We start from the raw sequence: 26,894 nt of genomic DNA on the forward strand, positions 1-26,894 counted from the left end.
ACTTTTCCTTCTCCTTTGCCAGCCCCAGCACTGGTTTTCTGTTGAGGGTCCCGGCGGTCTCCCACCTCTCTGCACGCTGGCCCTTTCACACTCCTGCACTGCTGTGGTCTGTAGCACAGCGGCTATGAATGGGTTTGAATTGAAGGAATCTCTTTGAATCCCAGCTCCACCACTGTCAGCTGTATGACTTTGGGCAAGTCATCTGGTCTCTTTGAATCTCAGATTTGTTTAATTAAAATTATTGGGGTGACTTTGGTTAATAAAATCAAATAGGTTTCAAGTGTACAAATCAATAATATGTCATGTATATATATTGCATTGTGTGCTAACCATCCGAAGTTAAATTTCCCTCCACCACCAAATATTTGACCCCCTCCTTACCCCTCTATACTTCACTCCTTCCCTTTGGTAACCACTAATCCACTGTCCATGTGTCTCTGTGTTTTGTCATGTTTGTTTGTTACTTTTATATCCCACATAAGAGTGAAATCATATGGTTCTCAGCTTTTTTTGTCTGACTTATTTCGCTTAACATGATAATCTCAAGATCCATCCATGTTGTTGCAAATGACAGTGTTTCATCCTTTCTTATGGCTGAATAATATTCCATTGTATATATGTACCACAGCTTCTTTATCCAGTCATCTATTAGGTTGTTTCCATGTCTTGGCCACTGTGAACAATGCTGCTATGAACATCAGGGTGCATATATCTTTGCAGATAAATGTTTTCAAGGTGTTTTGGGTAAATACCCAGAAGAGGGATTGCTGGGTCATATGGTAATTCTATCCTTAGTTTCTTGAAGAACCTCCATATGGATTTCCATAGTGGCTACACCAATTTACATTCCCACCAGCAGGGTAGGAGGGTTCCTTTTCCCCACAGCCTAACACTTATTATTTGTCCTGTTGATGAGAGCCATTCTAACAGGTGTGAAGTGGTATCTCATTGTGGTTTTGATTTACATTTTTGAACCTCAATTTTTTTCAGCTACAGAATGGGGATAGGAATATTCTCTACATTATAGGGTTGTTCTCAGAATTAAAAGAAGTAATGGCCGTGCAGTGCTTTGCATAGAGCTTGGCACATTGTACGCTTCCAGTAAACCTTAGGTGCTGCTATCAGGCGGTGAAGATGTTATGAATGTGTAATTAATCTTTTCTTTTCCCAACTAGATTGTCAGTAGTTTGAGGGCTGTTTTTGTTTTATTGTTTTATTCTTTTGTATATCATCTGGATCTCCTAGAATGATAATTGTTGGTTGCTCTTTCGTTGTGGTCCCGAGTCCCTGTGAGGCCACCATTATCACTCTACATTGTAGAGTTGTGTCTCACCTACTCCACTTTTTCTATGTGGGGCACCAAGGCATTTGTCAAGTGCTCCTAGAGACATACCTCAGGCAAAAATGCTGGAACTTTTATTTTGTTCCATTGGCCAGGTCTAGTTTGACCCTTTGGTGAGGTTCAGTCTCTCTAAGACCTTGTAGGTTCTTACAGGTCGTCTGTGTTTCTCGGATGAGACAGACTTGAATTCGGTTCTTTTCCCTCATAAATAGGGAGAAAAACAGCTTCAAGTCCCATACTGAGAAAACTGGGTCAGCTGTTTCTCCTTGCGTGTGTTTCCTACTGGCAGCATTCACCATTCCCTCCCCCAACCTCAGCCTTGCCACAAAGGTCCATCCCTCTCAGTGTAATCCTGTCCTTGTCAGGCTGTATACCTCTCAGAGCAAAGATTAATTCACACCTAAGTCTTAGTTGCTTATAGCAGTTCATGTGTATCTTCTCCAAGAATACAGGAATTTAACAAAGAGAATATGCAGAGGTGATATCTTAATCCAGTGATTATCAATGTGGGCAGGTGTGTGGATGGGTGTGGGTTTACCGCCAAGGGACATTTAGACAGTTTTGATTGTTACAGCTGGGGGCTGCTACTACAGTCTAGTGGGTAGAGGCCAGGGACACTGCTAAACATAGTACAATGCGCAGGACAGCCCCCACAACAGAGCACTGCCCAGCTCAAATGTCAGAAGTGCTGAGGCTGAGAAACTTTGCCTTAAGCCTAACAGGGGTACAAGCTATTTTGTTACTTGTGGGGGAGAAAAAATGGAGGTGAGTGGTCTTTAGCTCCCCTAAGGCAGACCACTTACATGCTTACCAGGTAGGCAATGCCTAATGGTAGGATGTGCTAGAGAGAGTTCTGAATTAGGCCCCAGGTCATGCAGTCATGTTTATGTGACATTAGGGATGGTCATGGGCCTGATTCCATTGAAGTATAAGTCAAAAGTTTTGTCTAGAGATTGGGAAGAAAGTAGTGGAGGCATCTGAAATTTTGAGGAGTGGTTGGGGCAGCTCTTCTTTCTTTCCTCTTGGAGAGCAAGAGAGCCAGGGAGAGTGCGGAGCTTTCTGTCTTGAGGTTTGCTTTGTACCTGAGAGTCCAGTTGAGTTAGCCAGGAGAAGGTAGAGGAGGGAAGGAAGATGGGTTTTGTCCATAATAATTTCCCTTTGGGATCAAATCAGAGGAAAGAGTCCCTGCCCCTTGGAGAATTATTGAAAATATGGTTGAGTTGAGATTTTGTCCTCTGCTCGCTTTTTGGGGATTTTTTTTGTTTTTCAATCTCTCTCTTTCCTTCCCCTTCCTGGTATTTTCTTTGGCCTCTCTTCTCCCCACAACCACACAGACATCGAGGGGAGCCTTTCTGCCCCTCTAGGGAAGGATCCAGCACATGTGGCAGCAGCAGACGTTCTTAATGGGTCACTCCGTCCCCATTGCTCTGACTCTGATTTCCAGGGATCCCACGTGGATCCATTTGCCATAGTCATTTACTCTAAACGGGTAGCAATAGCACCAGCAACAGATGTAGATGAAGTGACTCATTTTGCATGATGTCTGTGAGAGAGCTGGGCCTCCTGTGTCTCCCATTCAGAAACTTCCTTCTCTGGAATTCTAGAGTTGTGTGTAAGAAAAGTTGGAAGTGTTCCCCTTCCTGAGCTGTCATGGAAGTAGCAGGAGGGTCAGCCACTTCCAGGACAGTGAGAGAGGCAAAAAAAAAAAGAGAGAGAGAGAGACCTGAGCCTGGACAGATGCTACATGCCCACTTCCATTTCATGGCACAGTTCCCTTTCTCGTCTTGGGCATGCCATAGGACTAAGTCATGCCTCAGAAACCCGCCAGAGTCTGCCGGTGGTTTCCAGCAACTGGTTTGGGGAGGAATTGGTGGCGCTTCCAGGCCAGCCCTCAGAAAGGGTCAGGGCAAGCATCCTGAGCCCTCACTGTCTCAGGAGCCTTCTCTGAAGAGCTTATAAGATGGCTTCCTTTCAGGATTTCTGGGCCATTGGTAGGAGTTGTAGGATATTTTGTGGGTGAGTAGAAGATACTTGTGGCAGATAGGTTTTTGTGAACCCTCCACGTGTAAATCTTTCCTTAATAGCTCATGTCCTCAGTTTGGATGGAGAAGCTCCATCTCCAGTTTCCTCCCTAAGGAACAACTTAGGGTTGTCTCAGGTTTGGGACTGACAGACAGTGGCTCAGCCCCACTGTGGGCCCCTGAGCTTGGCCTTCAGTTTTGGAAAAGCTTGTTGTTTTTTGTTTTTTGTTTTTCCTGGGCAGGCCTTGTCACACTTTTTGCTCCTGGGTATTTGCTTTTTTGATGTAGTTGTTATACAAAATCTCCTGGCCTCTTTCCAGGAAGGCGAAGGAATATACTCCTCACAAGCCTCCCACCTTTGTAGAAAACACAGTTGTAATAAATAAAGTATACATTAGTTTATGCTGTCTGTTCCATTAAGTAGTAAATAATCTCAGCTACTAAAATGAAGTGGGAAAGAAGGAAATTCATGTCTTGAACTGCGGGTTCATAGACTAGACTTAACAAGAAAAGTCTTCCTCCTTTCCATGATGTTGTTTTTAGTATTTATTTGCTATGAGAGATTTCTCCTTTCAGCTAAAGAGAACCACCTGCAAATTGTGTTGGTTCATTTCTTAAATGGATTTAGAAGAAATGGAGAAATTTGTGTTCTTCAGTGAAAATAGGTATCAAGTTAATGGGCAGGTAGGAGGCATGATGCCACCAAGATTTTGACATCTGGATTGTATATACGGTGACAAAAACATTGTAAAGAGTAGTGTTGGGCCCACAGGAACAACAGAATTTCATTCTTCCCATGAACCTATTTGATATTTTGGGGTTCTGAGGGAGAAGTTCTTTTATTTGCTCAGAGAGCAAGGTCCAGATCTGACTATACCTGGGCCTCCAAGGATTTCTCTTGTATCCGAATCAAAGCCTAGAAGCCCACGGATGATGAAATTTAGGATGTATCTCCTTTCCTTGTTCTGACGGGACATTTCTTAGGATAGACTAATAGTAAATCAGTCAATCAATCAATCAATCAATCAGCCTCTTGGTTTACACTAGAAAGATGCAACTCTTTGGGCACAGACCCAGGGAAGTACAAGTTAGGATTAGATTTTACAGTTATATTTCAAGATGTAAATGGAGTTTATCCAGTCTAGTAGGTTGCTTCCTTAATAAATAGTGGCAAGAATAAAGCTATAGATCCAGGATGAGTGCATTTTTTAGAAACCATTATTTGTAGTTGGAGGGCATGTCCTCTATGTGGGCTTGGAAATAAGAATTTAAATTGCCACTTCATTTTTGAAGAAAATAATCAAAATGAAAAATTAAAGTTAGTATTGTATTTTGGTAAAACTTCGGACGTATTTTATATTTCTTAAAATTAGCTTTTTTCTGTGTATAAAGTGGAGGTCAAAGCACATCCTCAACTGAGTGGAAATGAGTGCTGGTATTTCTCATGTATATAATTTTTTTGCATGTGGTTACTTAAAGTTATTAAAGATTCAGAGTAAAAAGTTCATTCACTGAACACATGCCATGTGCATAGAATTAAGCATTTTATGTGGTATTTGTTACAGTTTTAGCAGTAGTGTTGATAAAACTATATGTAATGAACTAGCACATACTTGCAGTTAAGGCTTTCTTAATAACTATTATTTAGTTCTCTGGGAAAAGTTTGGTTTAACATTTCCATGCTTTTTGGTGAGTTGAAGTAATAATTTTGTTAGGTCATTAGATGGATGGATGGTCCTAGCGGTTAGTTTCATCCTCCAGGTTTACTGATGTAAAATAGTGAAGATCCAGGCTTGCTCACAGGACCACAGTTAAAGGTGCACTCGTGTGTCTAGTTTGAGATACTTGCCTTCGCTGTATTAATTATTTGCACTACCCAATACAGTTTAAGTTCTAAAAGATATGATGATAAAAAAATATATGATGGTGAAAGGGTTTATTTCTCTACAACTAAAGAAATCCTTCCTCTGGGAAGCTGCGGTGAAAGGATTTCTAAGCTCTACTGCCTGTGTTACAGTCTTCTGGTGACCTTCAGTCCTCTCTGACTCAACTTTGGTGTAATAGAAGAAGATGCAACTTGGGGTCAGAAGACTGAGACTCCGCCCTGCCTTGCCTTCTGTCAGCCGTGAGATCTTGGTTGAGCCAACAACTTTGCCAGGACTCATTTGCCTTATCTTTAAAATAGAAATAGTATTACAACGATGATGCGCTGAGTTGATTGAGATTATCAGATACTGAGGCCTCTCCTGCCACAGGTAGGTAGTGTACTGGGATTTCTTTCCCTGCCTTTTACCTCCTGATAAGGGTGGCCAGAGCATGTTGACTTAGAATGGTGTCGAAGTTCAGCGGGTGTGTCGCATAACCTTACTTATCTGCTTTTCCTTAGGTAGACACCTGGGGGTGGGGAGAGGAAGTGCTTGAAGCAGGCTTGGAGGAGGGGAAATAGTCTGAGTCTATTTGGTATAAGAACATACTTTGTTATGACCCTAGATATCCAGAAAATGTTAATTTACATCTAGTACTTTCTTTTAAAATGGCTAACAATTTAATATTTTGGCACCGAAAAGTAAGTGTTAGTTATTTGAAAAGTTCACTTATGTGTAATCCCCACCTTTTCCTGTGATGCAAGATAGGTAAGGTGTATCAGTTGGCCCAGGTAGAATTTAAATCGCTGTTAACAGTGTGGTCTCTGAGGATGCTAGCTTTCTTTCCTGAGGTGTCAAGACTTGTTGGTCCTGTTGCCAGCCCAGATACCTATGGCACCTTGTCGTCCTAGCAATTTTCTGGGGTGTCTGTCACTACCTTAAGGCACACCTCATTATTTTAATCCATGTTCCTAGGTTACTTAATGACTTGAGCATGTATATCAGAGATAAACAGGCACACCATTGATTTTTGACATAAAGAACAGCTTTGTAGCCAGGGAGGGAAAGATAAAATCAGTTTATAAGTTACAGTAGTTCAGGGTTCTCTGCCTGCTCAGATTTTTGTTGTTGTTATTCCTAGGAGTCATTGATTTCACAGATTTTTTTTTTTAACCTTTACCATTCTGCATATTTCAGAGTGAAATATCCCGTGAAGATAATCTTATTTTCTTCAATCTGGGATTTTTTTTTTTTGTTCCCCAACTGGCCATGCCAGAATTTTGATGAGGATTTTAGGTGATATTTTTAATCTACCATACACTCTGACGGAACTCACTCTCAACCAGCTACTTGAAACAAGGAGCATCTTCTAGAATTTCCCATGGGAAGTGGCGTGTAAGCCAAGCCTTGATGACCAGAATTTCTCAAGATGAAGGGTGGATGAGCTCCACGAGGGCAAATACTGTGTGTCTCTGGTTCACCCTATATTTCCAGCACCTAATAGAGAACCTGGTGTATGGTAGGTACTCCGTACATGGTTGTCAAAGGAATAAATGACTGACTAGTGGGAACTCCAGGTAAGGGTAGATTGTGGAACAGGTCTGCCAAAAGGTGGACTGGAGCCCGTGAGAGGCCTTCTTTTTGCTGTAGGGCAGGGGCGGTTGGTAGATGCCCCCTTACATGCTGACATGCTGATTGATGGTGGCTTCGGAGCTCACTTTTGGGTCTAGCAAGGAGAGCTTTGAGCTCTTTTGGACATCGAGCAGGGGTATGGAGCAGTATGTGGCAGTCCACTTGCTGTGTGTTGCTCTCTAGTATTTTGGAAATGGAAGTAAAGGCATCTGATCTTTATGTTAGAGCAGTTTCAGTGTGTACCAGCCTGCCTCTACATAGCCCCTAGATGGACACAACACGGGCTGGTCTGGGGTCTTTGGGGGTTGCTGAGGTAGGAGGACCTGGAGGTCTGGATCAGAGCAGTGGAGCTGTGAGATGCTCTCAGCAGTCAGATCCTTCCATGAGTTGCACCACACTCAATTATTTATTGATGACCCTGCCTTAGCTGGTTCACAGTACTTAATTGCTGAGTGGGGAATGAAAAGTGCCCCTGTCCTTCTAAAGCTTTCAGTCTTGTTGGAAAAATAACAGCCCAAAAAAAGAAAGAAAGAAAGAAAGAAAAGAAAAGAAGAAGAAGTAAAATATAACAAACAAAAACCCAGGGAGTATATCTTCAGTATAGCCCAGTGACTAAAGAGCACAGATGCTGGGGTCTGAGTTCCTAGGTTTAAATCTTTACTCTTATTTATCAGCTGTGTGACCTGGGATAAGTAATTTAGTGACACTCTCTCTCAGTTTGCTCATTTGGTAATAGTATCACCTACCTCATAAGTCTATTATGAGAATTAAATGAGTCAATATATTCATTTTTAAAGTGCTTAGAGTGGAGTTTGGCACCCAGGAAGTACTATAATTACTTTGGAGGTAAAGTCTCTCAGCCTCAGTTTCCTCTTTATAATAAACTTCACAAGATTATGAAGGTCTAGTCAAGTGTCTGTAAACATCTAGCACAGAGCTTGGCCGAGAGTGAGTGCACAGTCAGCAGTAACCATTATTAGTCTCCTTATTTGATACGTGCCCCTTGTTATAGTTCATTTGGTTCTCACTCCACAGAGATATGGGAAGTTATATATTTTAGTCATCTGCTTTCGGTTTCAGAATCTACTTCTTACTACAAAATATGTTTTTATCATTGGGCTGCTCCTTGCCAAGAAAAACAGCAAAGTTAACCTCTGTGTACTCCTCTCCCCTCCTCCAGAAGCCCTGTATGAGCTTGAAGTCTCTGACTTGCATATTTAAGTATTAACTAAGAGAATGCATGAGTTCAACAGGGACTTTTTAATGGCTAACCCATAGTAACCCGTTTTCTCAGTCTTTTTCTCTCACATGAGAAGAACTAGCAGGAACAGGACATTTTGGTAGTCCTTTGGAAAGAGTGTCACCCAGAGGGTTTGGGAGAGGTGGAGAGGAAGAGTGGTGTTTCACCATGGAGTTGTGTTGCCTGGCACATGACTTCTCCAGGTCCATTTGCTTCATCCAGAACCCAAGGTGGGGACAGGTAGGAGGAAGGAGGCTCTGTCAGGTTCTCAGCAGGTTCCCTGGTGTTGAAAGAGTTTAAACACATACTATAAGCCAGTTATAATTAGGAAGAAGTGGAACAGTACCCTGGGATAGGGCGGGGAGGACACCTACTTCCTCTACCACTGGGCATTGCCAGGCAAAGACAAAGGTGGGAGGAACCTTGGGTGGGTGAAAGGCTTTTACATAATGAGTGCTGGTGGTCTTCTTATCACTAGGGGCCTTTGAACTTCTGGAGTTGGGATGGAGGCATGGGGGATACTTTTTTGCCTAAGGTTGTGTTGTGGTTTAGAGTCGTGGCCTTAGGACAGACCTGGGTTCCAGTCCAAACTCCTTGACTTGCTGGCTGAGGACCTTGAGCAAAGTCTGTAACCTCTCTGTGCCCCTACTTCTCATAGGTAAAACCCCAACTGAGGATTATATCAAGGTCATGCATATTAAGTGCTTAGCATAGTGCTTAGCAAAAAGTAAATTAAAACTTACCTGTTACCATTGGTGTTGGTAATAGCAGTATTCACCAGCAACATCAGGTGCTAAGGAGATGGAAGAGGAAGCAGGCAGCATTCTCAAGGGCGAGAGATAAAGTTGCCTTCTAGATTTGAAGGATCCTTCTAAGATCTAGTTCAGTTCTGCAGAAAGGCAGTAAGTCTGAGGGTGAGGGTCGTATCATTTTCTGGCATCTTCTTCCTGTGGGTCTCTTGAGCTCTGAGACACAGTGGAATCAGGTGGAGAACTGCCAGCAGGGAGAGGTTTGGTAGTCATCTGTTTGGAGGGAGGTTTTTGTTTATTTCTCTCCTCTTACCTTCTTATCTAGCAGGTTGTGCTTTGATGGCATTGTAAAGTCAAAGGGTGATAAAGTTATAAGTGAGTGTTCTGTCTTTTCAGAAGGGATTAGGAAGAGGTAGAAGCTTTAGTTAGGTAATATTTTCGCTTCGTAGTAAAACCTCTCTTTCAGCAGTATTATTCTATAATCTTAACAAAAACCACTTTTTTTTTTCCCTGACAGGAGACATTAAATAAGTGCAATACCTGATCTTTATGTGCTTTTCTCAGGCTTTTTTATGAATAAAGTAGCACTTGTCTTTGAGCACCTTTGATAGGAATTTAGATAATAAACCCATGAAAAGAGATCTTTTTCATCCATAAATCCCTGTGGCCTTGAAGGTGAACTCATGATAAAAGGATTAGAAACATATACCAGGAGATTGACTTAGATACATTTGTCTGGTTATATAAATTCTGCACTTCAGGAAAAGCCCACCTGAAGCTTTGGGGGTGTCTTTACTACTTCTGAGTCATCTTTGAAGATATTTAAAACATTTTTTAACATGACCAATTTTTGAATATTGTATTGGTTTAAACTTCATGTTGGCCTTTCTAAGAGAAGATTGTATCCTCTGGTTTGGCCAAAAGACAGGTGGCTTCAGGGAAACCTGCTTCTAGGTATAGAGTGGAGGGCGAAGAAGAGATGAGGCGGAGACAAAAGGGTAGACGTGGATGAATTGGGAGAAGGAGGATACATTCAGTTTGAGGGAGATAGTGCCTGAAGGATGCTTTTGTGGCCATGAAACTTGAAGGGAATTTGAACATTTTGGGTGTCCAGGGTGACATTTGGTTGAGCTAGGGAATGCTGGGGCATTCGTGCCTGATGCGATCACCTAAACTTTTGTGCTTTGGAGTGGGAAGGAAACAATAGAAGGCAACTTTGCCTGTCCTTTTATGTTAATTTCTTGTGGTCTTGTGACTAAGGTCTATCCTCGTTGGTTCAGAGTTCTACGTTTCCACCCACTTTCTCTAAGTTAGATAACTCCTGTGAAAGTCTTGCTGTTTCTCTATAACTTTTTATGATTTGTTTCACTTAAAAAAGAAGAAGAAAAGCTCTATTAGACTTTCTCAAACTCTGCTATTGTTTCTTCCTTTTTTCTCTCCCCTTGCCACCAGGGATCATTGTATTCCTTCTCAGGAACCATCACAAAAAGGCCATGTTTGTTAATTAATTGATTAGGATGCATAAAATAATCATGAATTTTAGGATTCTTTAATCCTTTTATTGGGTTGAGGTTGATTGGTATTTTTTAAGCATACATAAGTGCCTAAGCCCATTTATTTTAGACATTCTAATAATGGTCTTTCTAAAATATATTAACTTGTACTGCTTTCTTAAACTAAAGCTGTGGAACTTAGTTTATCATCATGTACATCAGTATTTTTTAGCTCTTTTGATTTTGAGAAGAAAGAAGATTGAGGTAGTTAGGACTGGCTGCATTTACTCACATTCATTAGAGAGCGTGTGTGTTGTGTGCTGGACACCTGGGGGTATAGTGGTGAGCAAAGACAGACAACCATCCCTGCGCCGTTGCAGTTTTAGTCTGTAAATTCTGATGCTGCAGACCAGTAAGTGTGGGGAATGTCAGTTTTACTTGTCAGTTTGTCTCCATGTAAATGGAGTATTACTCTCTTTTAGGGACCTGACTTACCCATCCATTTGGTCATTTATACCTCTGGACTACAAACACCTAGCCTCTCAGTCCTTATGCAGTTTGGGGGTTTTATTTTCTTGGGGATAGGGAGGAAGAAAGAGAAGCCTTGGTGAAGAGAAGGGCACATTTTAATATACACAGAGACAGCATAGCGTTGGTCTAGGATTTTTCTACTCTAAATGATTATTCTATAATCTTTAAAAAACACTATTTTTTTTCTTACAGAAGACATTAAATAAATGAGAAATCTACTTTTTATGTTGTTTTCTCAGACTTTTTAAAATGAACAAAATAGCACTTGTCTGGTCTGTTCTTCAAAACACCTGGAAATGAGACACGTTCACTTAAGACCTGGTTCGTTTGACGAACAAAATCAGCTTTTTTTCTGATTACCTTTACAAGGACAAAACCTTTTACATACTGTCAGGTGAGTACTAAACGGTAATGCTATAAGCAGTGTCCATCCTCGGAGTCTCTTTAGCAGACCACTGGCACACTTCCTAAGCCAGAAAGGACAGCAATAAACAGTAATAAATAGTAAATCTATAAGAAGTCTCCATCCTTAGGCACTGCTTCTCCAGCGAACCACCAACACATTTCCTATACTAGAAAAGACCCAGGCCCCTGAAAGCAACTCTGAAAGAGAACTGCTGATAAGAACAAAGCAGAAGAAACTTGGGAAGGTACCTTATTGTAAGCACAGTACCATACTTTTCACAGGTTTATAATCTACAGGTGCTTGTAGATAATAGATCTTACAGATTTACTATTTATTACTGTTTATTGCTGTCCTTTCTGGCTTAGGAAGTGTGCCAGTGGTCTGCTAAAGAGACTCCGAGGATGGACACTGCTTATAGCATTACCGTTTAGTACTCACCTGACAGTATGTAAAAGGTTTTGTCCTTGTAAAGGTAATCAGAAAAAAAGCTGATTTTGTTCGTCAAACGAACCAGGTCTTAAGTGAACGTGTCTCATTTCCAGGTGTTTCGAGGAACAGACCAGACCATCCCTCAGGTTCTGACTTGTTGGGGTGTCTCCCACTGGTGGTCAAAGAGCTGACTCTTGCACACCTGTATACCCCCATTTTCTCTGTCTTCAGTATCATAGGTGTGAGGCTCTGTGAATATTTGCCAATTCGAAACTACTTCACAGATGAATATGAGAATATGGTCAGAGAGGCTTGAAAATATTCGCTTAGTTTATACATAACATATTTTTAAGTTGCTGTTTTGAGCCTCTTTAAAAATTGTTATGAAAAAATGCAAACACTCAAAAGTGTAGAATATATATATTTTACAGTTATCAAGATTTTGCCTCAAGATTTTGCCTCATTTACTTAACTTTTTTTTTTTTCCCTTGAGCATTTTAAAGCAACTCCTAGGCCTGTTATTTCACCTACATAGTTCATGGTGCCCCTTGGAGCTGTAGCATACTCTTAAATAACGACACTGCCATTAGGACAAGTATATTTACTATAGTTTATTGGTATCCTCTGATGCCCAGTTTATAGTAAAAATTTTTTCTTTTAGTTGTGTAAAAATGTGTGTGTGTGTGTGTGTGTGTGTGTTTTATAGTTATATAGAATCAGAATCTTAACAAGGCAATCTACACATGGCATTTGGATGTTATATCTCTTTTAATCAAGAGCAGTCCCCAGCTCTCCTCACCCTTTCTTCTTTCATGCCATTGACTTATTGCAGAAAGTGAGAGTGTCCCACATTCTTGACATATCTGTTTTCTTGTGGTGTCAAATTGGACATTAGCTCTGGAGTGTTGATTAGATTCAGGTTCAGCCTTTTTAGTGGCATAGTGCGATGTCTTTCACATTGCTTCACATCAGGGAAAGCCTCCTTAATTTAATTAAGTAAAAATTTTTATTGGTAAACTCTGAGTTTGGTTTCGGCACAGTGCTAGGCACTATGGGGACTGCAGAGATGAACAAAACATAGTTCCAGCTGCCTTACATTTCTTTTCGGAAGCAAACCGTGACCAGCAGCATGACAGAGGATAAGTAAAATGTGGCTGGGAACCAGGAAGTCAAGAGCTAGCCAGTCAGTAAATAACAGGTATCAAGAGAGATTGCCTAAAAGCCTTTGAAATTAAACACTCCAAAAAAATTAATACAGAAAGTATTAATTAGTTATAGTAGTAACTATGCTTTTCTACAACCAGTTTTATTCCATATAATTCTTTCTTGAATAACTTCTTTCTCCCCTAACCCACTGTGCATTGCATTATTCGAGGTACTGTAACATTGCTGTAGCTGCCTTTCATAGTGCACCTGGGTCTGGATAGGACCTGCAGACATCCCTGTAACTTACCACATCTAGTCAGTGAGACACACAGAAGGCAAGTGAAGTTCATGATAAAAGAGAAAGCTGGCACTGTGTTTGAACTGGTAATTCACTGGTGTCAACTGACTCTGTTTCTCCATCTCCTCTACCTAACCCATGTAAATTTAGAACATGGAAACAGAGTACGGTGTAAAAAAAACTTCAACTTTCTAGTAGATACCTGAATATTTCTTTTCCTTCTTTCTCTTCTTTTGGAGATGTGTTATTGAGAGGTTTACATTTTAAACTGGAACTTTAAAATTGTTTATGTGCCCTCTATAAAACTATTTTAAAAACTTATGAAATGGTATGTTACCATATTACAGTCTTTTTACCTGTCTCTTCTCTACCTGGTCTCCATGCCTTATAAATTTTTCTTTCTCATAAGAAAATAAAATTTCAGCTAGAAGATGTCCTCTCATTTGAGGCTTCATAAGTCAAGAACTTAAGCAAAAGAGGAAATTCCCCTATGTATTCAAATTAAAGTTCGTGCTTCAGCATTTAACATAGTGCTGGGTACTCACTGCTCAGTAAATATTGATTGAATAAATAAAATGAGATGCTAGGGTAGTGGTGTTTACTCTTGTTTAGAAATTGTAGTAAACAGTATGATAACAGTGAAAAATCCACCTTGGATAAGGAACTTTGGCTCAGGCACTATAGGGGGAGGAGGAGCAGGAGGGGAAAGATGGAGAGAGAGGGAGGAAGAGGGGGAGCGGGTTTGGTGGGGAGGAAGGGAGAGAGGCGTGCAGTCAGGCCCACTGGCAAATAGAAGGATTCATCTTATCTGCTGATTTTTTTTAAAGTTATTCGTTTAGGAAGAACAGAGCGTTTAAGATACAAGGCCTAAAAAGCTGCTGAATATAATTCTGGATTTTGTTTTTAAAAGAAAAATAGCATTTCTTCCTTAAAAACCAGTTTATATTATAAACGACCGAAAATTGTTGGAGACTAAGCTGTGGTGCATTTACTGCATGAAGGTCAAATACTTAGGTCATCACAATTCTGCCCCCCTTTGTCCATGCAATACAAGGAGCTCTTTGATACTGCGATACCACATTCTCAAGATGAAGGTCACATGTTTGGGGGCATTAAGAAGAGCCTGATCTACTCTTTTCTGATTCCCTGTTATAAGTGGCTATTGAGGGTAAAGTTGAGGGGGGAAGCTGGACTAATGAATGGCTTTTGTCTACCTTTGTACTATTTTTTTTACTTTTCTTACACAGAAGTCAATTTGACTGTGACCTTCTAAAAGGAAAAGTCGAGTGTCATAGAGCTGAGAACCAGCTGCCCAGAGCAGTCCATAGACAGCCTTCAATACGACTGGGTTACTCAGATTTTTATCACATACTTGCTAGTGGAGTTTTGTCTCCAGCCGTTCATCAAGCCTATGGCTTCTTTGCTAAGAACTGGTTCTTTTGCTAAGGAGGCAATGCATGGTGTTGCATGTGGGCCCTGGAGCTAATCCACTTGAATTCAATATGTGGCTCCACTTATGAGCTATTTGACACAGTTTCCTCATCTGTTGAATTTCAGTTAGCAGTGCAACCAAAGGTGTGGAAAAAAAAGCCTGGTGAAAAGAAAGCTCTTGGTAAACATTAGCAACTACTGTTATATATGTATGTGTATAAATTTATTCAGAGATGCAATTCACATATTAAGCATGTGAAGGAGGGTGAGGATGGGTTGGTTTTTTTTTTTCTTTCTATGTGACAAGAGGGTATTATCTTGAGCAGTTTGAGTATGCAGAGGGAAGACTGAGCTGAGATTGAAGGTAGTGGGCAAGGGAAAAGTTCAGGGATGACCTCTTCCCTGCCTCAAAGCCACTTGGAAAGGACAAGCTCATGCTTCAACCAGTGGACCCCAACCAATGCTGGCATTTCTTTTTGCCCTTTTGGATCCATTTGCAAACGATTTGAGCTATAATTCTCCTGGGGTGGTTGGAACCAGGTCATGTATTTGCATTTTTTCCCCTTCTGCCTTGGCTTCTCTTTATAAAGTCAGCTCCAATAGAAACTAAACCTTTAAAAGTTTTGCATGTATGGGATTTGTTTCAGAGTGATTGGAGGGCTTGCTGGCCAGGGAGGGGAGGTGGGAATGAGTGGTTAAGGGATAGATATAATAATCTGGATATAGATATAAGGCCAGGAGGCTGGAGGATGAGTATATAGGGGTTTGAGATAACACTCGACTTTTGCATAGGTTTGAAATTTTCTATAAGAAAGTTTTTTTAAAAATTGAGGGGAAAAATGCAAGTTGCTTAATTGTAGACAGTGTGATGCCATTTATATAAAGTTTTAAAACATGCAAGGAATGTTACATATTTATGCACATATACTTACATAGTAAAATTTCAATAGAAATAAATACTAACTTTAGGATAGCGGTTATCTGTGAAGAGAGTGTAGGAGAAGTGGAAAGAGCAGGGGGTACCAGGGTGTTTCACCTGTATCTCTAATGTTTTATTTCTTTCAAAAAAAAAAGTTATTGAAGGCAAATAGGGCAAAATACTAAGATTCGTTAAAATTGAGCTATTGGTACATGGATATTTGTTATATTCTGTGTAATTCTTTTTGTCTGTTTAAAATATATCACAATAAAAGGAATAATAGAATGCTGTGATTCTATAGCAAGAAGGATTTTTAGACATGTCAGGAACCAAGCTGCAGGAGGTGTGAGAGGGACCTTCCCTCTCTGTTAGAGATGTTATGCCCTATCCTTCACATTGTGGCAGGGGTGACCAAATGGCTGGCCACTAGTACAATTGCAGGATGGGAGAGAAGCCTTCATGGATCAGGAGAGATGGAAATAATGGAGTCAGAATTAAAGCAGTTAGCAATGTCCATGTTTTCTGGAACATGCTGACCTATTGCCTTCATCATAAGGTTTGGGCTAAGTCATAGGAGATGAGTTAGTTACAAAGACTTGAGTTTTTAGAGATAACAAGAAAAGGGGAGATTTTTTAAAAGCATAGCTTTTGTGTATAATTTAATAACTGGTTCCCTTGATAAGACTTCTCAGAAAAAAGAAAGCTGTTTCTACTACTGATTGGTTGTCATTGTGGTCATCTTGTCAGCCTTCCCACACAAAGCAGGTTTAAGCTGTGTCACCCCTCCGCTACGGACAGAGACAAACCCTCAGTCTGCGGAGTGAGAAGACCTATTTTTCTGAGGCCTGGGTTCATGGCCACCTTCTAAAATGTGACTAATCATATCTGTTTCTAGGGAGGAAGACTCAGAGTTTGGACTGATCCGTGTGCTCCAGGTTCCATTCTGTGTGAGACTTAATATATTTATAGATGTCGGGGGTCGTGAGCATGTGCAGTATGCACATGTAAAACATTAACTTGATCTCAGAATACAGATGTAAGATATTCACTTCTTTGGTATTTTTATTCACTAAACCTCTCAACGGGAGATTACTGTTTCCTTTGCTCAAGAGAACTCATTTAACAGAGGGAAAGGATAAACCCCACATGCCTCAAAGGTTAAACATTCTGCTAATAGAGCAGACCCTGTGTTGAGCCCACCTGGAGCTGCGGGGGGAAGTAGGTGCATGGAGCAGAGACCAAGCATCTCAGAGTCCCTCCTTTTTAGCACATGTGTGCTGGTATCCTAGAATCTGAGGAAGGTGGAGCCTGGAAGACCAGACCAACCCCCTTCAACAGCTTTCCGGAAAATGGCCTCCTCCTTTAAATAGCGATGGAGGTCCCTAGGGTGTGTTCTGAAGTTTGTGAGGATGAGGATTGGGGTAAATTCACTAGTCAGAAGGGAACTCCCTTTGGCATATGCCAGGTGAGAAACTACAGGAAGCAAAGACCAACCAGGCTGGCAGAGCCCTGCTCTCTGGGAGGACCCACTTCATATTCTATACCTACTGGGCTTATTTGCATTCCCTGGGAGAAGCTGAGAGGTTAGAGGACCCAGGGACTTGGGCAGCTCTGCTGCTTCCCCCAGGCAGTCCCACTGGATTGCCTCTATTTCAATGGCAGCTCTTCTGAAGGAGCAGCCCTGTAAATGGATGTAAAGATCTTCAGACAGGCAGGAATGAAGGGGAGGTGCAGACTTCTGCAGAGTGAGGGCGTTCTGGGTGCTGGGCAGAGTTCTGTTATACTGCCTTTGTCCTCTTAGTTTATAACTCTTATGTCTTTCTTTAATAAAGTTTTCCTCAAAGCTGGCAAAAAAAAAAAAAAGAAACATTAATTGAGATATTAAAAGAAAACGCATATGAGAAGTTATTTTTCTGTTACCTATTTTTATCTGTTAATTGTTTGGCTAGTTCAGCACCACTTGAAAAAAAATTTAATGTTAAGTTTGATGAGTTCCATGTGATGAGCATGTGAGTCAGTAGCCTGTTGAGGTGCTGCTGGCCCATTGACACAATACAGAACAAAGTTAGGAAGCCAGAAACCAGCCTAGAAACTAGGCAGAGGACTTCGTCCTAGAGTCCTGCTTCACTTGTACCTTGTTACGGATTTAAAAGTGTCAAAATCTAGCCTTGGTTCACCAGAATAGTGGGGGCAAAGTGGTTAGTAACAGAAGGGGGTTAGCCCGTGAGTGTTTTCGTGGGTATGTAAGAGTGTACTGGGTTACATCTGTATGGAGTTTATTATACCTGTCAGACTCCTGATAAAGAAACAGTTCATTTTTCTAGAGTTGTGGTTCTATAACATTGTATTTCCACCGAGAATTTCCTTAGCATTTCTTCCTCCTGAATTTTTTCCTTACATGAAACTCAGTATGTCCTTTCCTGCTATCCTGGTCTTTTCTGACTCCTCATCAGTAGATTTTGGTCGTATTCTCCTATAGCTAATATTATCTGTATTAAAAAATTTTTCCCCTTCGCTTAGGTTGAGCGATTATAATGTCCAAGTTTTCTGATGTATTTCTAAAAGGTAGTCATTTATCAAAAAGACATCCTGAATTCCTATGAGTGTTAATAAAAATTTAATGTTACGCAAATATATACCCAACGTCAAGTCAGTAAAATAGGACAGAAAAGTATGTTTTCAAATTTGTAAAACAAATCTCCTTAGAAGAAAAAAAAATGAAAACAAAATATATCGAACTGTCAACAGTGTTTTGTTAGGGTAGTGGGAATATGAGTAACTTTTTACCCTGTTTTCCATGTTTTCAGTAATGTCATTATATGCAGGCCTATATTTACAAGTCCCCCCCCCCGCCCCGCCCACACACACACATACATCTGTATGGCGTTTTTAGGTGTGGGTGTGAGTGTTAAGGAGCGTGGTGTAGAGCAGTAGTTTTTACGTGCAGTCCTGAGAGACCCCAGAGAGCCCCAGAGGGGTTGCAGGGCCCCGAGGGAAGGTCAGGGCTGTGGAAATGGCCTCTGGGTCTCCTACCCCCGACTTTAACCAGTGTTTCCACTTTGATTTGCTTTGTGAATCAAGATTTGCTTAAGATTTCATTTGGGGAAAGGATTCTGCTGAAGATAAGGCATGCAAACCACTGGTGTAGAGACCAGAGTAAACCTCAGTGTCAGAGCCAGGACACCTGGGCATGGGCCCTGCCCAGCCCTTACCTAGCAACGTGTGACTTTGTACAGGTCACTTCAGTTCTCTGGACACTCATGTTCCCATCTCTGAAATGACAGGTTAGGATGAGATGATTATCTGGGGGCCCCTTAGAGCTCTGACTTTTAAGGTGGTGTCAAAAAATAAGTAACTTCAGGAAAAGGGGTGTGATTCCCAGACACCCCCACTACCCCCTCCTGGAGGACAGCAGACCACTTCAAGGATTTGTTTGCGGTTTGTATTCTAATAGGAGTGTGTGGTTGGGATGAGAAGCGGTAGGAACCAGCACAGGGATGTACATTACTGCTTTTATATAGATTAGAGGCTTAGATTCTTTAGAAAAAAGTGGATGGTAAGTTATCTCATTCTAAAGTTATTCCAATAGACAGTAGGAAAGGGGCCAGAAAAGTGCCACCTCATCCTGGCTAACAGGTCCGAGGGTTCATTTCCAGAATCTTTTCCCGCTGCTATTTCAGCACTGTCTAGATGGCCTTAGATGGGTGTGAGGAGGCTGTGCTGATATCCAGGTCTGTAACAGTAGACATTTCATGTTAATGGACCAGGGGGAAAGATAATCTCAGGATCTGTCCTTTCTGGCTGGAGACACCTGGCATCAGTTTGCTTCTCTGACCTGAAGGTAGGGTGTCTTCCTTCCGACCACACCTCTCATGGCCACAGGCAGGTGAGGTCCAGTTCCTGCTTCCTTTCACATGCAAAGCTTAATCTCATTAACCCTTCCTCTCTGGGGAAGGAAACCAGAACTCTGTTGGTTGCTACACTATTTAAGCATTAGTTTTTTGCCTTTTTTAAAAAAAATTCATTTCCATGTACATAAAATATGTGGTGTTGTAAATAAAATCAGAAGTCCAGCTTGTTGTTGACAAGTGCTTTGGACTAACATGAGAGAAAGGCAGATGAGACCATCTTTCGTTATACACTGCTCAGAAAGCAGTCCCTGGAATGGAAAACCCTGCTCAAGTGTGGGTGCAGTGACAGCTATGACAGGGGCCCTTCTAAAAGGAACAGACGGAGCTGGACCTGCTTCCCGGTTGAGCTTAATGCTCTCTCCTCACCTTCCCCCAACCCTCCCTTGCCCACGAAAATACAGCTACTGCAACTTCCTTTTATATTTAATTTGAATAAATTAAGTATAGACTAACTCTTGCAATTTTAAGAGGACAGAACTTGGATGATCAATACATTGTGGTCTCGGTCCTGTAGCATAAAGCTGTAGATTTAACTTTCTAAATATTTATTGAGTACCACACTGCATGCGTCAAACTGCCATTCATTCTGAGGTATGGAAAGAGTGGAGAACTTGCTCCTTGGTCCTGGAGTTTACAGTCTACTTGGAATGGCAATATCAGACAAAACCATACAGTCTACTTGGAATGGCAACATCAGACAAAACCATACAAAACCATGAAACAGAGACCAGTTCATACTGCAAAGCACTGAGTGTGAGACAGTTCTGCTTTTCAAAATGGAGTCCCCGCCTTTTGAAAACGCAGAGGAGCACAGCAGCGATCTGAATGGGGTGGAGCCAGTCTTGCTGCACATTGTGAGTTTCCAGTTGGGACTTGAAGGAAGTAATGGTTACTCCTTCATGTTGGGATTTTCTACAAAGTCGATGGATCTCATTTATTCATAAGTTCATTCAACAAATATTGGTCCTACTGTGTTGTTACTGAGTAGACACAAAACTCGATATTTTGGTGTAATCGGATTGTCTTAGCTAATTTTGGTTTCTTTATGATGCCTTTAAGTTATTGATTTAATGCATTTAAGCACATTTCATCATCAGTAGCATCCTGGGTGGTTTGCTCAAATCCCTAAGCAAAAGGAAATTGGGACTTGACGTAGGGTATTTATACCTACAGAATGTTAATAAACTAAAATTACTTTCCAAAACAGCTGTTAGTCCATAAAACATTTATTGTAATTTGGAGGGTTTTTCCTTTTTTAAAGCTTCCTTTACTGTGGTTGTATTTAATGAAAAAGAGTGTCTGTGGAGTCCACAGCCCTGTGCTAAGAGCGTCATGGGAGATACCAAAGAAGTTGGTGGCCCTGGCCCTAGGGCTTTATCCTCTAGCACGGACATTGATGCTGCAGGGTCAGTTTCAGACCCAAGGCTCTGCAGATTCATTTATGAAGGACCAGGAGTGGACTTGATGGCATATCAAGAAGGGGTTAGAAGATATTGAAAGGAACAGTTTAAACTCTGAAATAAACCCTTTTCATCCCACACAGACCTAAAAGTAATAATATGTAGCACTCATCAGGAAAATGTATATAAAACATCAGTTACTGAGTAACCTCCTGTCCTCTGAATCAATTGCCCATCTTCTCCTCCTGGGATTGGCTAGTCAGTGACTACATTTGCTCATTTCCTGATTTTTGAAAACTCATTTTAAGGAAGAATAATTGACCACAGTTCGGTTCAGTGGGAGTATAGAATTTTTAAAAATACTCTTACTAGATGCCATGCCACAATGTCCAGATATGACACTGTTGGTCTTCTTGGATAGCATTTTTATTTTTTGGATTCGATGCTCTGGGATTGAGTGGAGACTGATATGTCACTATGTCTGCCTGACTTTTCTCTCATTTCATGTTGCTCTAAAGCCAGAAGAGCATAAACCTTTGTCCACGTTATGTATGACATTTCGGTATGTTCTAGACATTCTTTGCTCACTGTCTGTTGATGCTATTTCTGATAGTTTTGTGAAAATTGTTGCTAAGGCAGTGGCCCAGGCATAATTCTCATGATTGGTAAGAAATAGCCTTATATATTCTGTACCATAAATTTAATTCCAAGAAAAGACCATATGTATCTCCAGTCTATCTTTCCCACAGTTCACTTTTATTTCTTAAATTCCTAAATTGCTTTCTCTTGAAATCCAGGTTAGCTCAAAACAAGACGTGTTAAAAGCCTCATTATGATATAATTTCATCACAGATGTCTTGAGTCCCTGTCTTTAATGGCTTCTATGCCAGAACTTTTAAAACTTTGGGGTCAGGAGGATCAGCGTGCACACTGCCAGTCTTGTAACACTGGAGGGTGACGGTGTCCAGCACACACACACACACACACACACAGTCACTCACCGAAAAGCTCTTCAAGGTACCTGATGACACATACATCAAGGTAGGTGGGAGATAGGCACAGAAAGGCCTTTCTTGCTAGATGTTTCTATTGCATTATTTACTTGATATGATTAGAAAACTTTACTATTATTAACACTTGGAATTTGTAATCAGTGATTTTCTGTTATCTAAATTACACAAAAGATGAGTGTGTGTAAGAGAGTAAAATGTGTAGAAGGGTGTATTGATAAGATTAATTTTTGAAAATAGAGTTGCTTGGTCTATCATTTAGAATTAAGTTTGGCTATATAAATAGAAAACCCAAAATTTAATAGTGAATTATTTTCACGTAGAAGAAGTCTAGGGCTGATATGGCCAGTCTAAGAAATGATTGAGGATCAGTCTCCTTCTATATTCTGTCCCACAATAGCGGGTAAGTTTTCATCTTCGTGGTCCTTCTAGGTGGAGGCCAGCAGGTGGAAGGAAAGCAAAACAAAAGGGCTTCTCATCTGAGTCAGCTGCCTTTCAATAGTCTTCCTGAAAGTTCTGAGGAACTCTTCCACTTACATGTCCTTGGCCAGTACTGTGTCACCTGGCCACATCTAACTTCAAAGAAGGCTGGTGAATTTAGTCTTTTTTCCCTGGGCAGCCATGTGCCCAGCTAAGAGTCAACATTCTGTTAATAAGGAAGAGGAGGAGAATGGAGTGGACTGTTCTACTCTGTCAAAGGTTGTCTACATTTTTAATATCAGTAGGTATTAATATTATTTTTAAAGTTTACACCCACTTAATGCTTTTGCCAATGAATCCAAATGTTTATTTTCCCACAGTTACCAGAAGAAAAAAAATCCTGAATCTTAATCAAAAATAAAATGTCCTCTCCTACTCTGTTTGAATTGTGTAGTCCACTTGAAGCATGAGTATGATTTCTAATAAGATGAATAATATCCACATTTTGAACTTCTAAGTGCTTTTGAAGTTTGAGACAGACAATTTATTTGAATGTGATACATCATTTACCGTGACTTTCAATGCTAAAGGCAGATTTCCTTGGAGATGGAGAACCTGGGAAAGAGAGGGTGTATCTCTTTATGCTAGACTTCCTGGATTGTATTGTAGATGCTAACCTAATTCAGCATGGTTTAGTTCTAAAGAGAAAATAAGGGGAGGGGTCGTTTATCCTTTCAAGAAAAGGAGCTGAGAGTCTTCCCGCGTCAGGCACCTTCAGCATAGAATAAGAGCTGTCGTTGTGCTTTCTTTTGCTATTTAACGCTTCCCTGTTGCTTTCTCACATGACTTTCCCATATGTTATGCACCCTCCCCCCGCCCCAAGAAACATTTTAATAATTGTCACTAAAATAGTACCACACAAAAGAGCACTGTCAGAAAGAAGGACAGAAAACCATAGGACATTTTTAATGACCAAGTGGTATCTAAATTTTAAACCTTTATTTTTTTCTATTTTTAGACCTCATATGTAGGTTTAGATAGATAGAGTAAAACCTATTTACTATAGTAAGAATACCTCATGTAGCTTAAAGTGGTATATTTTTAAATGATGGCTTTTGCCAAGTTCTTTTGGCAGCTACTCTAGACCGAAAGTACTAAAAATTGATTACTTACAGATTGTTGCTAATAGTTCCTTTTTACTGCAGCCTTCACCACCCAGCCCAAACTGGGGTCCCCGTATCATGTTAGTATCTGGAGTGCCTGCGTGGGGACCTGCTGTCCAAGCAGAGTGAGTCGATTCTGATTTACTCCTGGATGTCTGCACTCTTCTCCACGTATGTCCACAAATAGCATCAGAGCAAATTAACGTAATTTTCTGATTGATGTGAAAAGAACTAAAGAAAGATTGTTGTGTTTGGTAGCCAAAATACCTCACAGTGTGAGCAGAGTAGAACTGCTGGCCCATTTTATAGCACTCTAATTGATAATTATTTCTCAAAGAGCACATTATTTGGCCATGTGGCAACAATCCAGTATCATTCTGGAGGCATTGGACGTGTAGGTACATGTGAACCCTATAGTAAATATACGCCTCCTTTTGCCAAGAGTGGAAGTAGGTTATCCCAGAGGAAAGGGGAGGGAAAAGAAAATACCAATTTCCTATGTACCAGAACATGTCTGGCTTAAATCAATAGTTAGAAACTGGAGAGCATGAAATCTTGTAAGGTTTTTATATTTTATAGTAGAGGCTCCTGGTTCATATTTAATAAGCTAGAAAATTAACTCTCTTCTTTTGGGAACTGGGAGAGTATATAAATGTGTATTTGCAGTGTGTTTGCTCTTGGTTCAAGGGATCTGCCTAGTCCGTCTTGCTTTTTGCAGGTCTAAAGCTGCTAAATAACTGCCAGAGGAATGAAGATAATCTATGTGGGAGAGCTGAAATGGAGGGAGGAGGGAATCCTGGCTCTCTATTTAGGTGACACATTGCAACAACAAAGTCACTGTCTTCGTGACTTCATGGCAAGGAGAAAGACCTTGAAAGCACTTTCATCAGGGTTAAATTTGGGGCAGACCATAGACAACTCAGGGGGATTAAACAGAAAGTCTTCCTCTAAGAACCGTCCAGGGCTCCATAATGGACACCTGGACCCTGCAGAAACTCAACAAATGTGACCAAGAGGACTGCCGTGTGTGGGGCAGCGGGTCGTCAGGTAGATGAGGAGGGTGGACATAACGTGGTGTGCTCTCGTGTCTGGTAGAAGAGGAAGGCGAGAGACAAACCTAAACCTGCTCAATCAGCTCTGCTCTTCCCAGGAAAACCATGACATTGAGCAACAGCCGCAAAAGATGGTGACTGATGCCGATGAAATACTGCAAAGTGGCTGTATCAGGGCGCTCCTCCCCTTCCTTGCCACCAATCCTTTTATTAATGGGTTGTTTTCATAAAGCCTTATAGGTCTTCAGCGGAGACAAGTTGGAACATTCAATATACTGGAGATATGTGTGTCTGCTTCTCTTACCTGTGACCTTGTTTTCCTCCTTATCTTGTGTTATCTTTCCCATTATCTTGTGTCCCTTCTGAAGAGAAAAAAGTTAGCTAGAGATGACTTGCCCAGTTTCATCTCTTGCAATTAAGGAAATTCCAGTAGTTTATGAGCTAAAGCAGTGGACTGTCAAGAGCTGCAAGATCTGAGATTTGACCCTACTGTCCATGAGACTTTTAGGTCAGAGGCAAAGGAATTTATGACTCACCCATGGCACAGCAAGCAGTATGAACAGCACCATATTTTGCATTCATTCTCTCCTTACCCCCAGGTTCCACAGGAGTGACACATACGGGATCAGGTTGATTCCTGCACATACTTCTGGGTTCTGTTCTGGGAGAGGAACCCTGAGTTTTAGGGGTCTTAAGTCTTTTGTAATGGGTAATAAGCGTATCTGCCCTTTGTGCTGGAGGGAGACATTATCTTTCAAGGCTGTTCACTGCGCAAATGCAAACACCTTGAAAGATAGTCCAGAACAGAGGGCCATTAGTACTTTACTTTCAAGACATGAAGAAATGCCAGAGACCCATGAAGATTGTCTCCCAACTTGGATTAGTTAGCGTTATAGGAAGCTTGTATAACTTTCGTTTCTAACCACAAATTAACATCAGGACTCGGCTGTCTTTCTTACTTGGGAAGACTGCTGAGTCAGGACTGTTTGAAAGAACCTGATGAACTTGTTTCTGGAAAAACAGCTAATATAGAGTAATACTGTTCCACATAATGCCTCAGAGAGTTGGAAGTATGTTAATTAAAACTACCTTTGAACCTGAAAATGGCTCAGCAACATCTGTTCCTGTGTGTTTTTCCTCCTTGCTTTGATGTGAAGGGATTGATCTCAGTGGGTGCCTTGTGTACAATGATCTGTTCAGCCTCAGGAAAGACCTGGTACCTGGTCATGTTGTCAGGTGCTCACATATACCTGATTAGCAAATGAACAACCCAACTAAGGGGAGAGAGTTAAAAACTTCAGATGACAGGCTCCAGGAAGTTCTGAGAGAGAACCTAAGGGCTTACCCTGCCAAGTCAGACTCAGCCGCAGAGGCAGTGGTAGGGCCAGGGGTACTGCATCCTCAGGAGTGGCCTTGGAAACACTCACAGCTGGGGTGTAGGGACCAGTGAGTTCTGGAACACTCTGGCACCTGCTGGTTGAGAGGAGTGGGCTCATCCCCCCAACTGTCCACCATACTCTGACCTCTTCTTCTTAAGCCCTTCTGACTCCGAAAGCCTCCTGTAGCCACAAACAGGGTCTGAAAACTCTTTTAAATTCTTTTAGCCCTCGAAACACTCAGTTACAGGAATTTTTCATTTCTACTATATGTTCAGCTTCTCTAGGCTCATACCTGACTATCCTTGCCCTCTGGGTAAGAGATATTACACTACTGGTGTTAGTGCTTCCAGTTTAAGTGCTTTCAGGCTTACCTAGCAGTGGACATAAAGTAGATTAGAGCCTAGTATGGATTACTACTAAAATATTGCATTCCTGTCATGGCCTTTAGAAAAACTGTGATCTTTCTCATGCATATTCAACCTGCTTTATTCATTATAGTTTGGGGAATAGTGCTTGTATTAACTTGCACATTTGGGATCATCCGAATTTTAAGTTAAAATGTACCAGTATATAAGTAGCTCAATGAATGTGTACGTGGGGTTTTTGTTTGTGTTTTTTGTTTTCAGAAAAATGGTTTCTGAGTGCCTGGTACTTTAGTCAGTGGGAATGTCCTCTTTGTTCCTTATTTGATCATTTTATGTGGACTTTTGAGCTGTCTGTTACTCATCTTTATGAGTAATTGGCACTCAGGAGTATCTTGGAATATTAGTGGTTGGTTTACTCAGCATTTAGCAATATCATTGTATTGGTCATCAACTACTTTTGCATCCTGTGGTTTTAAACAAGAAGAAATCTTGCAAAATGAGTACAGTGCAATGCTGCTGCACATGCAAGGGAGGTTATAGGCTAGAGGCAGCAGTTCCTCAGCAGGCCCCTTGTTAGGTGAATTTCACTGGGGTCTAGAGGTGAACACAGCTTATGTAGGCCTGGGTCATTTTTGCAGAATTGAGTTTTGTATTTTTTATTCTCATAAAGGAAAAGTCCATCGTTCATTTTG

At 41.0% G+C, this 26,894-nt stretch overlaps 1 protein-coding gene and 1 long non-coding RNA gene across 4 annotated transcripts in view; both read left to right on the forward strand.

The window, feature by feature from the left end:
* The window catches only part of FOXO3 (forkhead box O3), a 107,474-nt gene that overhangs the window by 54,226 nt on the left and 26,354 nt on the right, over positions 1–26,894 (forward strand). The window lies entirely within an intron of this gene.
* Positions 667–18,428, forward strand: LOC120608192 (uncharacterized). Its single transcript, XR_005654324.1, has 3 exons — positions 667–1,196; positions 5,772–5,776; positions 18,416–18,428. It is a non-coding gene; the product is annotated as an uncharacterized LOC120608192 (long non-coding RNA).

This window comes from Pteropus medius, unplaced genomic scaffold, assembly GCF_902729225.1.
Source record: "Pteropus medius unplaced genomic scaffold, Ma_sr-lr_union100, whole genome shotgun sequence".
In the NCBI taxonomy this organism is placed as follows: Eukaryota; Metazoa; Chordata; class Mammalia; order Chiroptera; family Pteropodidae; genus Pteropus; species Pteropus medius.